Genomic DNA, 12,183 nt, shown 5'->3' on the forward strand with positions numbered 1-12,183 from the left:
ATATGCCCTCAAAAAGTGTTCGACAGGATACCATTAGTCACTGACTGCTTTGACATAAACAAAACAAGAGTCTTAAGAATAAACATGCCACCATCTTTTAGGGGGAGTACTTAAAGAGCTGAGAGAAGCACTTTTCAATATCATGTGCCTGCTAAACGGACCTTATACAACTGATGGTGTTTTCTTATAAGCTATAACTGCATTGAAAAAAAATAATTATAAAAACAATACTTTGCTGTTCAAGATTATGCAGAAGAGTGTGTATGGGGGAAAATCACCAGGTGAGAGTGAATGGTCATTAGTGATGAGGGGACATCAGCCTCAAAGGTTCTGGTACTGAAGTGGTCACTCACTAAGATGCACTCACAGATTAAAATTTGTAGCAAAACTGTTAAAAGTGTTGCATATGACCCTGAATGTCCCACTGGAGGAACATCTGAGACCAAAACAAACAGTTGCACTGACCACACCTTTGTGTTTCATATACAACCAGAAACTCTGTGTGCACACAGTCCTGCAAAACACGAAGCCAGCCTGCTTCAATGGCAGCTTTAATTACATTTACATCAACATAAAGGCCAAAGTTAAACCAATGTAAACTCTGGCTGACTGAAACTGTACCTACTCTTTAAATGATCAATTGGTCTTGAGGAAAGAAAATATGTAAATCAATGCACTAAGACCACTGTATATGATAGCTTTATTGGACTATGAGTAATCAATACATTTAATAGGTAGCATTTGCAGTATATTAAATCTCTGTATTTTACACAGAACTGAGAACAACAGACTCAGAGCTGCCCGGATTCATCATCCGTATGATGTCAGAAAAACAGAACAGCTATATATCAACTTTATGTCCAGCTTGGTTTGGCTGTTGCTGCTTACTTGAAGGTGAGGCTGGGCATGCCTCTCCATATAAAGTGACTTTGATATTTTGGGCCTCTGTTTTGACAAACTATAACCACAGCAATGTCTTCTTTGACTTCTTGTCTGTTTACAGTTGAGATTTGTGCACATAAGTTGCGTAAATCAAACAAACCAATTTTATTGTTACTCTTTATTTTCTGGGGAGACCAGCTGATGTGCCCGACTGCACTCTAAGGGTGGGGAAAATGTTTGATACAACAGAGCATTGAAATATTTTGCATGGCAATATTGTATCAATACAGGGGCACCAAATATCAAAAACTATAAATGATAACTCATCCCAAGATGAGCAAACTTATATTAAATCAGTTCACCTGAAAAAAACAAAACAAAACAAAAACAAACACTGGACACACTTAGCTTGACAAAGTTGCCCTTTTAATTTAGAACAAGTTAACGGTGCAGTCACACAAGTAAAATATGACAGCGGCCTCCGTACGTCACCAAAAGTCAGAGGCAGCCTGGTGATTGTATTGAATTTTCCCCACGTTCTGCCACATAACCCGTGGTGACTACCCAGAACTTGAGGGCGTTGTACACTCACAACCACTCTGATCTGATTTTAATGCAAAAAAATAATAGATGTGAGACAAGTTTGTCAATATCTTTCTTATCCAATAAGATACTGACAAAGTATAACTTTCTGAACATACTTCGCAGTTGAAAAAAGGTGATGAATCACAGTTTATGTTATTGCAATACTCAGCATATTGCAAAATGTTAAAACAGCTTTATCAATGTTCAAAATGCTTGTTACAAGCTTCAGTGAGAAAAAGAAGAAGCAAAAAACAAAAAATACTGCAGCAGAAATATTAATGGACACGAGTTGGAATGTGTGCTCTGCGTATTACCTGTAGGGATGCTACACAGTAACAGCCAGGCCAGTGCATTTTACGCAGATACAACAACAGCAAACAGAGAAATCTGGAAAACCTATCTAGGAGGAATCAGAGAAAACAAACTCCTTTTTTAAACAGGGAAACAGAAGGTCCCGGGAGATTCAACATAAATCTCAGCCAAGACATGACCAGACTGAAACCAAACCGACGGGGACAACAACCCCTCCAAAAAAGGCAGGATTTAGCATTGCTTCATTCCTTAATTACTGAAACTGAGCCAAATTTTTTGCTTTTTTTTCTTCAGTGTTGCATTTTTGTGGTAAAAATGTGGGGAGTGTGGGATTGTGGTAAAAGAAACGAAAGAATCAAAACAGTAAAAAGAATTGCCCACTGTGCTTTAAATGGACACTGTAGCCACGTTAGCCCAACAAATGTTAATAAAAGTAAACATTGAAATAGTTTATAAGCCTTTTAATAAAGCTGCAGAGGAAGCGTTAAGAGCTTGTAACCTTTTCCTTTTTCAAATAATGAAGAACATAAAAAAAACAAACAAGTTTTTGTCTATGCTTAATTTAAAACTCCAAGTATCTTGGCATCATTTAGCCACACAAATGTCCTAACAAAGTAATGAAAAATATAACCTCCCATAATGGTGGCAACAAAGTCAGATTTAAATATTACATTCAGAAAGCGATGAGTAATCCATGTCACGGTGATTTTAAGCACTTTAACACAGAGGCATGTGTCAAAATCTCTGCTGAGCAGCGGTGTTAAAAATCCTTTAATGGCCACATCACAATGATTCCTGGTAATATGCCGGTCATTTCCCATTCATATGATTGAGGTGCTATTGTTTCAGCATGCTGCCTTTCCTACATACCTTAAGAAACTTCTGACCTGCAATTCACTTTAGAAAAGCGGATTACTCGAACCATGAAACAGTTTAGGCCCCGCACTCCAGCCTGTTAGAAGTATGTTAAATACCCGTCCATACCACTAAATCTGAATAAATGGTCTTTAATGATTCCTTTAAAAAAACGAAACCTTTCTAAAGTACAAAACGAACAGCTTCAATCCTCAAGCAGAACACAGTTTAAGCCTCTCACAAAAGCTCTAAAGTATTTGTTGTTAGATGCAGGAATGTTTTGTCGGTGCCATGTTACTGTTCTACCAGCACATTACTGCCAGTAGTTGAACAACAACCACTTGCAACAAAGTCTCTGTTATCAGCCTTGTTTGCTCAACCTTGCCACTCATTAGCGGACCCCCCTCCCCTCTGGCTGTAAGAATGGACAGGGGAGGTCAACACACTGACCCTGCGTGCCCACTCACTGCCCATACGGCAAACAACAGAGAGTGTGTTCTCCAGATTGCATCACAACGACGCTAACGAGCACAGCCATTGGCCCGAGAGCACTAATGCAATTATGTAACACAATCCCTGGTACTTTGAGTCGGGGATATGGGAGAAAAAGAATGAATTGGATGTGACACTTGGTGGGTTTGTTATCTCAGTCTTCCTATACAGAATTTATGATGTGCTCTGTGTGTAAGGAGAGAGCAATTTAAAAATAAAAAATAAAAAAGTGCATAGAAATCTAATAAAATCAAGAGATGAAGAGAAAACCTTCCTATTGTGTTGTGTTTAGTGAAGGAAGTGCAAAATAACTGGCATCCTACTGAAAATGGAAAATTATATTAGTTGCATTATGTAAGCTCTGTGCCAAAAGCTGCCCGAGGACACATCTGAGCAGCCCCGCTCAACAATACATTTAGGGCTGCCACAGTTTCATGCCGGCTCCTTAAGAATAAGCACAACACACACAAAGATATCTAACAAAAGCTTGAAAACTATTATTCAGACTGCAGCCCACACAACAAGCTAATATAGGCAGAGCTACGAGAAGATAATAGAGTGAGCAAATGAGAGGACAGTGTGACATTAGGCTAAATGTCAAAGCAATTTCAAAGATGAAGCTTGAGCGTTTCCTGACTTGTCATTTTGACGTAATGTAATAGTCAAGCTCCAGCTTTCTGAGTGAAGGAAGAACAACTGTTGTTCAGCTTGGAATCTGAAACATTTTGAGTTTAAAATATGATGTTTGAACTACAAATACCATCAGCCGATGAAAACTATTCATTACAACTTGGTGTGGACTTCATAAAAGCAATATTTTCCTTTGTGCTTGCAGAGGATGCAGAAGTTAGTTTTTCCACATGCTACGAGTAAACACGCCCATCTCGAGGGCGACAAAGTGTGACGAGGTAAAGAAATGTATCCTGAAAATATGCAAACACGTCAGAGAGATGACAACAAAAAGAAATTCCAAATTACAATATGTAAAACAAAGTGTTTACGTCTAAGACTTTGTTAAGACAAACAGTTCAAAAATATATTTTTTGATTTGAGACAGGAGGTACGCTGAAGCGGCAGGGCTATCTGTTGTGCCCAAGATTAAATTCCCCATGCATAGTCTGGATTCCCCAGGTACCAGTGTTAAGTGTCGAGCATGAAGACAAGAGGAACTTGATTAGAGGAGGCGCTATATTTAATGCCATTAGCCGTGACCTTTTAACCTCGAAGCTGGTCAAGAACATTAGAAAAAACTTTTTCCTATTTCCAGGATTCTAGATATTTGCATGAGAGCCTCAAATAAGAGCCTTGCATTCGCTTTGATTCAGTAAAATAAAAAAAATTTCAGCTTTAGAACAAACAACCAGTAATCAGGAATGCGGAAAAGAAGGGCTGAAACAACAGCCCGGGTAAGCTCATAATCATAACTACCACAAAATATTCTATCCTTAATTTTAAACACAGACACTGCAGAAAAAAAAAAAATCCCTGATTTCATGCCAGATTCATTTAATTTTTCTAATAACACCAGCTTCATAGAACTGCCACTCCACATGACACACATCTAACCAAGCAAATGCCATCAGCTGAAGAAGAAAACTATTCATTACAATGAAGCGTGGACTTTATAAAAGCAACAAAAAGATTTATCTAAACAAAAAACCTTTACAAAAGTATCGCTGACCTCTGCAATCAGTTTTAATGAGGCTGGAATGACGCATATGAATGAAGAAAAAAAAAAAAAAAAAAAAAAGAAGAGGTTGCCCTGTGACGTTTGCAGGGAACGCACAAAGTGAATGTGTATGTGAGATCCGGAAGAAAACAAATCCAGCCGCCCGTGATACAAACCGAGGCTGGGAACCACCCCTTACTGTGTACCCAAGGGGTCAAGGTGACATTCCACAACACCTCTGAGATTGGCCTAATGGAGGAATTGGTGCATGGCTTTTGTTGAATAGGAAATAAGAAACCATGAAAAAAGGCTGTAACAAGAGACTGAAGTATGTAAAAGGGCCCGAAGAGGGAAAGGATTCTGGGGCAAAAGTTAAGAGGTTACGGAGTTCTTATAAATATATTTACAAACAAACAAATACACAAAAATCTGATAAAGTCATGCTCAGGAAGTTAACGCTCACAACTGTAATCTAAGCTTTTTTTGTGATCCTATTTCTTAGGTGACCGCGGTCAAAACCGCTGTTTTTATTTGACACCATTTCCTCTGTCCACTGTCACAAAAGACAAAAATTCTACTCTTGGGCTATAATTTTTGGTTTTGGCAGCACAGATAAATACTATTCCTTTTGGGTGTTTGGGCTGTAAAAGCTATTCGGATCTCTTTTAATTTAAATCTTTTTAAAGCATCTGTGTTCATAACAAGTAAATATAGACACATGACAACCGAGTAGACAGCGCTGCAATATCTGCGTGCCTTGAAGAGGGTCTTTGAAGAAAGCAATATAAGATATTAGGACAGGTTAAATCCAAAATATCCACACTCGGATTTAAATTTGTTTTAATAAAAATGGTTTTCCTGTGAACGCCAACGAAATGCAATCCTGCCCCACTGCAGACAACAGAGTGCAGGTGCAATGGTCCATCAAGTAAAGTAAATGTAACTCTTACCGTCATAAACCCAAAAGACTGGAGAAGTGCTAAGAAGAGTCACGTATGGCGTTGTGACTTAAAGTCCCCCTGTGCCTTCCACTTTCTCTCCTCTGCTCAGGACAAGTATCTCCTCCCGCTCAAGCTTTAGTCCCAAGATCCCCGTTCAATGCCTGGGAAGCACAGAGACAACAGACCGAGGAGAAAGTTAAGAGACGGAGTCGAAGAGTGGGAGTGACAGGGAAAGAGAGTTGCCTGTTTGGGTGAAGCAGTGATCAGATACGGTTATTTTCAGACTCTGGCATGCTTGTCTTTGAGACTGGAAAGTAACCCCCCGGTGTGGATGGGTGGGGGATAAGTGACAGGCCTGAGTATCTCTATTTTGCCACACACATGTTTGCATGCATGCCACGCAGTATAAGCGCACGCATGCCCATGAAGACAAACTACTTCTAAGCACACGTTCACACAATTCATACATTCCAAAGGAGTCGCAGAGTGATTCTACTGTATGCTACATCAGGTAGATACACCTTTCAGATGTTAGGCTCGCCTGAGGTGTGAGAAGGGTGTAAGAGAACCTCAATGTACTCATCTCCTCCTAACAGGTTTTATGTCACAGTGGCCAGAGTTGTCAGTTTGTGGCTATGTAAAGTGGCAGCATCCACACAGAAACTGACAGGAGTCTTAAATCCTTCTCACATGAGATTTTCTTTCTTTCTTTCCTTTTTTGTTGTGGTCAGCTTGACTTTGTGTCAAGAATGCTCCCTCGGAGATGTGAATATCCAGCCACATAGACATGACATGCAATTGCACTTTTTCTTTTCCCTTTTTAAATCCATGTAAATACATCTTGTACTGTCAACATCATACCAGGCTCTAAATATACAAATTATATGACCACTCACCTGTACCATTAATAATCTTTCCCGCGCTGTAATCCATATGGGACTGTATATTTGGAAAATGACCACACACATGCACACAGACGCCGAATATACACAGGAGAGAGGTCAGCCAGAAGCACCTCTAGACCCCAGACTCCCTGCTATTCCTAGAATGATGATGTAACTACTGCTATTAGCATGTCATATTTAGAGCCTGGATACCTAAAACCAGCCAGGCAGCTACTGTGTAACATGCTATTTGGACAACATCCAACGCATCCACTTAAAACAAGTTTTTAACAATAAACAGAAGAGGCGCAAGAATCCGCAACTTACAAATTAAAGTGCGGTAAAGGCTCGGGCAGAGCCGAGGTGCCACTACAAAAGAAATTAATTAGCTTCCATAAACCAAATCCTGAGATATGACAAAAACAGATGAGATTCATACTACAAACCTTCCACCAAACAGTGGGCGGATGTCTTTAGTTTGCTGTCATTTTAAATGTATTTATCTTACTCTACAGTAGCTGACCAGCAACTATTTTAGTATAAGGCCATAAATTAGAAAAAAAAAAAAAAAAGCTTCATAGGCTCTGCCAAACCTGTTGCCAACTTTTAAATCAAACATGGACACAGCTAAGTCTTGATCAACACTCTCTGTGCCTGCTGTCATCATGCAGATGATGAAGTGGTAATGTAAAAATCCTGTCTACATGGGCACGAATGGATCCAGTGACGAGTAGCGCTCCTCCAACTATGTCTCCCAAACACCTAGGCTTCAGACTTTAGGGTTCCTGAAAGCCCCACAGCAGCGATCAGTGTGTCAACAAACATAATCAAACAGCAGTTGCCCCCCCAGAAACATCTCATCATGTGGGAAGGATCACTGAGGTATGGTGAAAAGCTGACAACTGACAGGTGCTAATGATGCAACCTTGAGGCCAAAATCAGGGCAGTACCAGGGGACCAATAAAGTTCTATCATAAGTGCTATCAACTATAGACTTAATCTTGTAACCTGGCATGACAAACACAAGCAGCAGGATCTGCATCACACATCAAAGCAAACAGATTTTTGACCACATTCCTTACTTGAGATCATATTTTGGCTCTTCTAGGTGTGTCCTACTTAGTGCTGCATGTGGAAGAATGATTTATAAGACAATTTAAAGTAAACGGACAGAGCAGCAGCTTAGTAATGATCTTATTAAAGTACCAAAGCAAACTATTTTTATAGTGACTGACACAAACTCACACTCAAACGCACCGACACTTTGACCTATGAGCCACTCTGGACTACAGTAGCCGTGTCGACATGCTCTCACCCGTACAGTTTCAACACCTAATTCATTATCAGCTTCTCCAAGGCCCTGCCATTCCCAGTTAAGTAAGTGGTAGGATATAAAAAGCAGAAGAGCTGCGCATGTAGTAAGTGTCACTTACTGGAAAACACTTAAATCTGAAGATCAAAAAAGGAAAAGCATATTCACAAAGCAGCGTGCTCTTTAATAGAGATATAATAGTTTAATAATATTTGTTTTTCTACAAACTTTTTTTAACATGTATTACATAACTGGTGTTGTGAACTCCTTCAGTATAACTCATACATTCAGATCTGGCCATTTTTGAGTGGCCAAGTACTGTACTGGTTGGCCCTCTCAAAGACGATTCTAGATTTGAACCAGCTGGTCTGATGGGGGCATTTGCGTGATGAGTTTGCACATTCTCCCTGTCCCCGTTTGGGGTTTTGTTCAGGTTGCTCCAGCTTCCTCTCACAATTCAAAGACACAAATACTAGGTTGGTAGATAATTCTAAAATTGTCATATGTATGAGCGTGCATGTTTGCCTCATGTGGTAGCCCTGTCTATGACGGTATAGTGACTTGCTGAGGGTGTGCCCTGCATTTTGCCCTTTGTCAGTGGGGTTAGGCCTCAGCCCCTAATGATATAGGGATACACGGGGCTTAATCTGATGTATGACAAGCTGGATGTGACCACACCAAGTAACTGTGGTGTTGCACGGGCTTTTGGTCCACTTTTCTAGATTTACCATAATTTGAAAGCACCTGGCAGGACTTGAATAACATGAAGTGTAACAGAGGTATAGCAGGCCCACTCAGTGTACTCAGAGGCTTAGTGTTTCTGCTGTTTAACAAAGCTGGCTGTGTATTACTTTCTGTGTTTAGCCTTTATATTTAGAAACCCGTGGTTGTTCTTACAACCACTGAAATAGATTAAAAGGCCTCATGACTGAAATAGGATTGACGTGCAAGGATTAAATTAGGGAAAGATCTTGGCTGGAAATACAGGTGAAGATATACTTGTCAACTTGCAGTGTAAGTTTTTAGACTTTTAATTTTCCAGATACAGTATAATTTGAACATCCCTAGCGGTGTATAGATGCAGAGGTTTTTCACAAAGCCAGAAAAATGTGTTCAAGTCCATTTTATAAGATCAGATATTGCCATTTTTACACATTTGATTATTACACATCACATACATATGCACAAGTTTGCCACTAAGCAAACCATATTGGGTGGGATTAAGGTCCCTGTATGGTCATCCGCAGGTGCAACAGAGGCTGGCTGACCTGCGTCTGTGTGCTGTCGCTGTGTACTGTCTCCAGGGGGCAGTGTAAAAAATATGTGGAACAACCGGTAATGTGGGCTCTTGTTTGCACTCATGTTAGTCATTTTGGTTTGGCCACTGTCAAGTCATGATCTACTAGAACGTCTCTACAATGGAGTAGGACTAATAAAGAATCAGAACTGTCCATCACAGCCATTGTTTGTGTTTCCTATCCATGCTTCTTTCATCTCTGTTGTTTTTTGCTTTTCTTTGTCTTTGTGGTAACTCAACTACATTGCACACCACAATCAGCATTTGGCCTCGACAGCAGCTTTTTGGGGCCGTCTCTGTTGCACAGCCAGATAACTAAGCAAAAATGATTCCAATGCAGGACCGTATCAAGTCTTTTTTTGTGCTACAATGTGTTGCTTATTTGTCAGAATAAAGTATCTCTGGTTCAGTAACAAAGAATTACTGATTACTGTGCAAAAAAGAGGATTTCTTTAGATAAAAGTGGCTCAGCAGATGAGATTTAAAAAAAAAAAAAGTCATCAGCATGACACTTTATGATGCACGCTACAGGACATTGTTAATGGGCTCTGGGAGCAGGCACACACCACTTCTCAAACACTACTTGAGCCATGACATCAGACTCTGGAGAAGGGCACAGTGAGGGGGAGATAAAGGAGGAAGCAGAGCAGAGGATACAATGAGAAAAGAGAGGGCACCAAAACAAAGAATAGACATGGGAAAATTAAAAATGAGTGTGAGAGAATGATAGAGTGAAATAAAGGCCACTGTGATAGTAACCCCCTCTGCTACATTCTGTACTTTCAGAAGAAAATGTATCACATTCGCCCATTCCCTGACAACCTGCCTTGATCCTCTTTCTTTCTCTCTCCCTCTCGGACACACATGCACCACACAGCTTCTCTCCCAGTAACTCTAAACTAGCAGGTGCAACTGAGTTAGCAACAGAGACACTTAGTTTTGGGCTCTCTGGCCATTAATCAAATCAAAAATGCTATGATTGCTCATTATGAGTGTATATTTAAGTCCCTGTTATTGGTCCTCTGCGAAACAGTCAGTAGCCAACTGTTGCTCGTCACACTGCATCCTGCCCGCTGCTTCCTCATCAGAGACAGAAGTGTGTAGTCACAGAAATACAAGAAAGACAACATCAGAAACACCGGCCAGTATGGCCTAAGGCACACACACACACACACACACACACACACACACACACACACACACAGCAAAAGACACTCACAAGGCAGGTAGAAAGGTAGGCCTCACTGGGAGTGGTATGTGGTTCCCGGAGTGATAGTGTTACAGTCTGTGCATCCTGGACACATCCCCATTTTCCCTGCTCATCCAGCATTCATATACATCTTACGGATACTATCCGTTGCCCCTCATTACATCATCCGTTTAACCAAGTTAGAAGACTGGACAGAAAAAGCTGTGTTATCCGTTTTATTTTTGTTTGCTTGTTTTGAACTGGGACAGCAATGGCTTTGAGGAAGTCAGACAGCAAGGCAGCAGATGAGTTTTCCTATCTGCATAGAGACTGACTGATAAAGCTTTAATGGCAGATGAATGTGAACTCAGGAAGCAGGAATAAGGAAAAACTGCAACTCAGTGATGACTGTAGGGTGGCCCTGCGCAGAAGCATTGCTCTACATATTACACACAAGATGAAATGAAAGAATTGCAGGGTAACAGTGTTACTATTATCATCATAAAACCAAACTCAATAAGTTATATGTTCTTCGTCCAGTTAGAAAATAAATATCTGCTATACGCTTATATCCTTTTTTCTTACACATACGGGAAACTGTATTGACCAATGCACAAGTGCAAGCTAACAATAGAGATTATCCTAAGCGTTTAAGATCTAGGTTAAACGTGGATATTTCAGTTCATGTTTACAACTATCAGGAGGCTGCATGTTCTTCCCACACTGCTCTCATAATGTCGGTCCTTACGGTTTTAGAAATATTCTTTGTAAAGCTTAAAAGCTTGTGGTTTCGTCATTTATCATCCTCCCAGTCCCAACCGCATCTTCCTCTAATGCACTGGAGACACCAGTCCACCGGAATGCACTTTAAATGGAAACCGAGTCGACCCGACCGCATCCCGGATAAGCTAATTCATTTTCTCGAGTTTCGTCAATTACAACTGCAGGGTCATAACTGCTTGTAAGGCAGTTAAAACAACCCAAATAGCCTTGTTTACCAGCTCTAACACCACGAAATTAAGCCGAGGGTCAGATCTAGTGCTGCTGCTGCTGGTGCAGCTGCTAAAAGCGACGCGGAGGGAGAGATAAATATATAGCCCCCCTGTGTTTTTTAAACAACAAACTGGTAGTGTGTACTTACCTTAACACAGCTGCCACCTCACCGGACAAATTCCCGAAACATGTCTAATAACATGTCTTTTCCATATAAAACGAGTGAAGTCCTCGGACAGGCGCAGAAGTGACACACACCGTGAAGCTACGGCGGCTTCGGGAGCTACTGTGTGATGAAACCGTACACCTGTTTTCAACGCGCATGGATGTTGTGCCAACCTTGACTGAAGGCTACTCCCTCTCTCCCGGGGGGTCACTGGGCCTCGGACAGCAATGCGGTGAAAATAACCTGTCCCCTCTCCTTAAGACACTCCAAGGAGAAGGCGGCACAATTAAGTTACCGCCTGCCTTTCTTTCTCGACTACATGCGCGAGCCGCGCCGCAGTCCCGACCCTAGCGACTCTGGAGAAGAGAAGCGGCGTCAGTCCAGAAATGGACCGGCTCTGCCTCCGTTTCCGTTTTTCGTTATTAGTGAATGATGTCTTGGCTTCGTTCGCAAAATGGCCTCTGTTATTTTCATTCAGCAACAGTCTACCGCGAGCTTCTCATTGGGTCTGCGTGTAGCCATGGCAACGCCCGCGGTTCAATCAGTGTTTGCAGAGGACACACACAGCACACGGGAGGCCTGTGTACGGCTCACCAACAGGAAAGT

The 12,183-nt window shown here is 41.1% G+C and overlaps 1 protein-coding gene across 8 annotated transcripts in view; it reads right to left on the bottom strand.

The window, feature by feature from the left end:
* The window catches only part of sorbs2a (sorbin and SH3 domain containing 2a), a 51,146-nt gene extending 38,963 nt beyond the window's left edge, over positions 1–12,183 (bottom strand). For 5 of the 8 annotated variants that reach the window (XM_076884783.1, XM_076884782.1, XM_076884781.1 and 2 more), the window contains exons 1-2: positions 11,560–12,178; positions 5,746–5,897 (exon numbers count right to left, since the gene is read on the bottom strand). The gene's annotated coding sequence lies outside the window, so the exon portion shown is untranslated. Of the gene's footprint in view, positions 1–5,745; positions 5,898–11,559 lie in introns of all 8 variants that reach the window. The other 3 variants (XM_076884778.1, XM_076884777.1, XM_076884776.1) reach the window with 1 other exon arrangement.

Source organism: Maylandia zebra, linkage group LG6, assembly GCF_041146795.1.
Source record: "Maylandia zebra isolate NMK-2024a linkage group LG6, Mzebra_GT3a, whole genome shotgun sequence".
NCBI lineage: Eukaryota > Metazoa > Chordata > Actinopteri > Cichliformes > Cichlidae > Maylandia > Maylandia zebra.